The following is a 6060-nucleotide window of genomic DNA, read 5'->3' as shown; positions in this document are numbered from 1 at the left end:
CAAGAGTAAAGTGAAAGGAGAAAGCCGCGAGCGCTACCTACCCTCCGCCATGGGAAGAGCCGCCAACTTGGATGTGAGCACAAACTCCCGGCCAGCCAATCAGATCGCTGGCTGCACAGCGCTTCCTCCCGCTGCTGCTTTCACAGGGAGGGGCAGGGGATTTTTCCTGCAGAGTCCAAACACACGCCAGACCTGCTGAGTATTTCCAGCAGTTTTTGTTTCTGTTTTACACTCCACAAACCTGTTTGTAGCGGATCTCTGGCGTTTGCTCTCCCAGGTTTGGACGATACGCTGTTTCGCAGCAGCAAGTTCATTCCTGCTCTGTAATGCAGGCATCTTGTTATCAGGGCCACGGATGTATGGTGACTCAGTTGGGTGAAATTGCATTTTTTTTTGTGTCGGATAGTATTCTGGGAGTGTTAACTCTTTTTTGGGAGGTTGAATTTTGTGAGCAACTGGATATTGCTGAGATAAAAACAGAAAATGCTGGAAATCCTCAGCAGCATCTGAGAGAAATAGAGTTAACGTTATAGGTCGATGACCTTTCGTCAGAACAGGAAGAAGTTAGACATGTAACAGATTTTAAGCAAGTACAGGGGCAGGGGACGTAGTGGTTGGTTGGGGCGGGCTGGAGAACAAAAGGGAAAGTCAGTGATAGGGTGGAAGGCAGGAAATCCCATCGGAGAGAAGAGCAGAATTTTTTTCTAGGTGGGCATCCCTGGAAGAGAAGTGGCAGTGAATTAAACACCAATACAAAAGCAGTCTTTATTGCTGAGATTAGACCCTCATGGGATCTACCCCCCCCCCCCCCAGATACGGGGTCACCATTAATCAGTGGCCCTGATATTATAAATGAGTGGAGTTTGTTTTTTTGCTGCATATGCTAGTTATTATTATCATTTTTAAAGCAGAAAACACACAGCAAGGCAAGATGTTGCAGGAAGGTAGGCATGTACTGGGCTTGTGAGTCCTGGAGTGATGGTAACAGCATGGGGTGGTTCTGGGTTTGGTTGGAGTGGAGCTTGATGTGCGGAAGTAGTGTTGGGGGAGGAGAATGAAGGATGTGGGCTTTTATCAATGGACCCTTGCCTGAATTTTGGGTGAATAAAAATGAAATGTAGTTTCGGAGTTGGTCGTTGGCGGCACTGGAATGGTGGTGCCGTGATTTTCTAGGATGAGGGTGGGTCCTGGAGTGTGGGAGCATTGGGGATGGTGGTAATGGTGTGGTAGCAATGGGGTTACTGCCGACTGGCAGCATTGGCGGGGGAGTATTGTGGGGTTAGGGAGTATTGGGCATAGGATGCTGTGGGCAGACTGAGGGATCATCAGGTCTGTGGTACTGTAGGAGGTTGTGGGTTTTGGCATGATTAGGAGGTCCTAGATTTGGGTATCATGTGTTTGCTTAGGGTTTTGCATGCAGTAGAACTGGGTTGGGGGTGCTGGACATTATCAACACTGTTGAGATTTTTAAATGAGTTCTGGAGTTTAGAAGTAAGACCATTGGTATGTGTGCGAGCAAGGCATTTCCAGAGTATGGAGATCTCCTCGTGCAGGGATGTCCCAACATGCGGCCCAAATGCTCTATGCAGCCCTGAACCCTGTCAATTCAGCACTTGAGGCCCAGGCAACTCAACCCATTTATGTTTGTATTTCTTAGTTGCTGGCTTGTCCTGTTTGAATTTTGTGAGCCTGGAGGCTTGGAAAATGCTACTTTGAACACAAAATCCGCAACGGAACTCACGCAGTCTTTTGATATCAGAAATTGAGATATATGGAAAAATGAAGGAACTTTACGTGTGGCTCCTCATGGTTCACGATACATGACTTTACAGCTCACAAAAACAAAAGTTTGGACACGTGTGTTGTATGTATGAATATTTTATGTAACGTGTGTATTCAATTTTTTTATATTCATTCTCGCGATTTGAGGGTTGCTGGCAAGGCTGGCATTTATTGCCCTGAGCTGTTTTTGGTACGATCAACAAAAACTGTAACTTAACAAAAGTACATCAAATAAAACTTAACAAATTAAATTAAAATTTGGTTACTGGGGTTGATGAAGCACTCCAGTCCCTGTGGTGCCCACCGGTCATGGAAGGCAACGAGCATGCCAGCAGACACCGCGTACTCCATCTCCAGGGCCACCTGGGCGCGAATGTGGCCTTGGAAGAGAGGCAGGCAGTCGGGCTGAACAACCCCCTTGATCGCCCGCTGCCTGGACCAGTTAACGGCCACTTTGGCCAGGCCCAGGACCTAGTTGCCCTGAGAAGGTGGTGGTGGGCTGCCTTCTTGAATCGCTGCAGTCCATGTGGTGAAAGCGCTCCCACAATATCGAGGTAGTGAGTTCCAGGATTTTGATCCAGTGGCGATAGAAGAATGGTATTCTATGTCCAACTTGGGCTGGATTGTGACTTGGAGGGGAACTTGGATCTAGTGGTGTGCCTGTGACATTGCTGCTCTTGTCCTTCTCAGTGGTAGAGGTCATGAGTTTGGGAGGTACTGCTGAAGAAGCTATGGCCGGTTGCTGATTGAAGTTTGTCCCGTAGATAGTGCGCACTGCAGCCATGGTACACTGGTGGTGGAGTGGGTGGATGTTTATGCTAATGGCTGAGATGCTGATCAAGCGGGCTGCTTTGTCCTGGATGCTATCGAGCTTGAGGGTTTCAGCTGCACCCATCCAGGCAAATGGGGAGCATTCCCTCACACTCCTGACTTGAGCCTTGTGGAGAGGCTTTCGTGAGTCAGAAGGTGAGCCACTCGCCGCAGAATATGCAGCCTCTGACCTGCCCTTGTAGCCATGGCATTTATATGGCTGGTCTAGTAGAGTTTCTGGTCAATGGTGATCCCAGGACATTGATGGGGGACTTGGCGATGGTAATGGCATTGTAGGGGGAGGTGATTTGGCTCTCTTTTGATGGAGATGGTCATTGCCTGGCACTAGTGTGGCACAAATATTACTTGATACTTATCACCCCAGGCCTGGATGTCCGGGTTTTGCTGCATGCGGACGTAGACTGCTTCATTATCTGAGGAATTGTGAAAGGGTTTGAACACTGCCATCATCAGTGAAAAGTCCCACTTCTGACTTTATGATGAAGGGAAGGTCGTTGATGGTATTTGGGCTTAGGATGATGCCCTGAGGAAGTTCTGCAGCGATGTCCTGGGGACAATGTTCCCGTTAAGCTGCACAGCTGGGTCTGGAGGACCTGCGCAGGCTGCTTGCCGGCTTTTAGAACATTGCCTGGGGCTGAGATGATTGGCCTCCAACAACCAAAAACCATCTTCCTTTGTGCCAGGTATGACTCCAGCTACTGGAGAGTTTTCTCCCTGATCCCTGATTGACTTAGTTTTACTCGGGCTCCTTGATGTCACATTTGGTGGAATGCTGATTTGATGTCAAAGCCAGTCACTCTCACCTAACCTCTGGAATTCAGCTTTTGTGACCATGTTTGGAACAAGGCTGTCATCGGCTCTGGAGCCGAGTGGTCCTAGTGGAACCAAAATTGAGTATCGGTGAGCAGGCATAATTTTTGTGTATCCAATATAATTTGTATGGAGTACTTTGTATGTGGATAAAATTAAAATACAGAATTTTACATGTGTGTGTCAGTTTATGTTTTGGTAGCTTACATTGTGTGGTGAGTATTAACAGTGGGCATGTCATGAAGTTGGCATGGGGCAAACTTCCTGAGGAATGCTCCTCGCATGGGCAATATGAATCAGAACAATGGCCACAACGATTAGTGGACCTGCTTTGCAGCTAACCCAGTGGCTGGAAATTCAAGTGAACCATGAATTGAGCAACTAATTGGGGTGCCTAATAGTCTGAGGAGCACTACCATTGTATGAAGTTCGGTGCCCAGAGTGCTCTATTGCAAAATCTGCCCCATTTGTGTAAGAGAAAGATTTGTTTCCAAAGTGGTTGGGGCCACGTTTGACTTCCTTATTGTAATGTATGTACCTTTAAGGGGGGAACTACTTTGTACAGCTCATGTATACTGTAGTACCGGCAGTGACCACACCTGTATATAACGTTGAGTAGTGATCTGTACAGATCAGTTGCAGTTTGAGCCACGTTGAGTAAACACCTATTGTACCGTTCTCTGCAGTCCGTTTCTTATTATACACGGACGTAACATTGGCGACGAGGCAGGTTCGAACCTACCTGCAACTCTGCATCACCTCCCGGGGATTCGTTCCTGGAGATCAGTGGATTGGAGGTCAAGGCCAGAGACTCGGGCGTCAACCACGGGCAACCGCCCAGTCATCCAGCAGAGACTCGAGAATTGCAGGGGAGGCTGTCGAGAGCCAGGCTTGGCTTTCCAGTCGAGGTGGTCCAGCGAATCGGGCTGGCAACAGGTAGTGCGCAGACCCTTCCCGGACGGCAGCAGGCTAGAGCCCGACCAAGCGGCACAGCAAAGGGCCAAGCAGCGTCGACGGGGGAGAGAGAGAGGGCAGAGCGCACAGGGCGCAGCCAGTGTTCAGGGGCCAAGCAGCGTCGGAGAGAGAGATGCGCAGAAACCCGCGAGGCGCCGCCATTGCCACGAGGACCGCCGCAAGCGGCGTCGGCAGCAACAGGGGAGGAAGGAAAGCGCGGGAGACGCCATTTTAAGCCATTGGGAGACGCCATTTTAAACCACACACAAAATGCCAAAGAGTGGCAGTATCACCGCATTTGACAATGAAGTCGAAGATTGGACTACATATGTCGAATGAATAGAGGTGTACTGCAAGGCAAATGAGGTGTTAGATGACAAGAAAGCGTCGGTATTGTTAAATTTAATGGGTGCAAAGACGTATGGTTTATTACGAAATATAGTAACCCCAACGAAGCCAATGGAAAAGAGTTTTGAAGACATAGTAACGATACTAAAGGAACATTTAAACCCCACACCGCTGCTGATAGCAGAAAGATTCAAGTTTCACAAACGGAACCAGCATAAGGATGAAAGCAATGCTGATTATTTAACAGAACTGCGCAAACTATCGAAACACTGCCAGTTTGGAGCGGGACTGGCAGATACCTTAAGGGACAAGTTTGTGTGTGGGCTTCAAAGTGAAGGAACCCAGAAACGGTTTTGTCTGAAAAGGACCTTACGCTGGAAAAGGCTTTCAGCATTGCGGTATCATATGAAGCGGCAGCACGGGGCGCTGCAGAGATACAACAGAGACCGCAAGAATATGGCACAAACGAAATGTCATATGGAACAGCGAAGTGCTATCACTGCGGCAGAACAACACGCGACCAGAATGATTGCTGGTTCAAAGACAAAGTGTGCAGACAGTGTGGAAAAGTAGGACACATAGCACAAGTCTGCAGGTCGGGAAAGAAAACCAGCAATAAGAAACCGACCAAAGGAAAGTACAAGGAGGTACATAAGATAACGGAGAATAGTTCAGACGAACAAAAGAGTGATAACGACTCCGAAAGCAGGGAACTGAGTTGTCTGAAACTACATAATGTGATCACAACGGAGGATCACCGAACCATTTGGGTCACTCTCAAGATAGCAGGAGTCCAAGTAAAGATGGAATTGGACACAGGATCAGCCCTAACAGTCATAAACCGACGGGACTACGAGCGGCTATTCTCACACATACCCTTGAGAGACACAAAAATTATTTTGAAGACGTACACGGGGCAAAAAGTCTATCCCAAAGGAAAAATAAGGGTGACCGTTATATATAACGGTAAGGAAACACCAAAACTAGACCTGTATGTATTGCAAGATGGAGAACCACCATTACTGGGACGTGAATGGATCCGGAAAATACAACTGGATTGGCATTCCATACAGGCACTGACTGGCTGACAAAAAGGATGATGACGTCACACCTGGGCGACTGTCAAAGATCCTAACTGACGCGAAAGAAGTGCTCCAGCAAGGACTTGGAACACTAAAAGGCATGACAGCGATGATTAAAATTGAAGAAAACGCAAGCCCAAAATTTTTTAAGGCCAAACCGGTACCTTATGCGATCCGCCCAGCCATCGAAGCAGAGCTGGAGAGTCTGGAACGTTCAGGTGTACTGTCCAAGGTAGACTGGAGCGAGTGGGCT

Source organism: Somniosus microcephalus, chromosome 11 (genome assembly GCF_052327205.1).
Source record: "Somniosus microcephalus isolate GS21.2 chromosome 11, FLI_Smic_1.0, whole genome shotgun sequence".
In the NCBI taxonomy this organism is placed as follows: domain Eukaryota; kingdom Metazoa; phylum Chordata; class Chondrichthyes; order Squaliformes; family Somniosidae; genus Somniosus; species Somniosus microcephalus.
The sequence above is the reverse complement of the archived record's forward strand: the minus strand, read 5'-3'. Positions refer to the sequence as shown.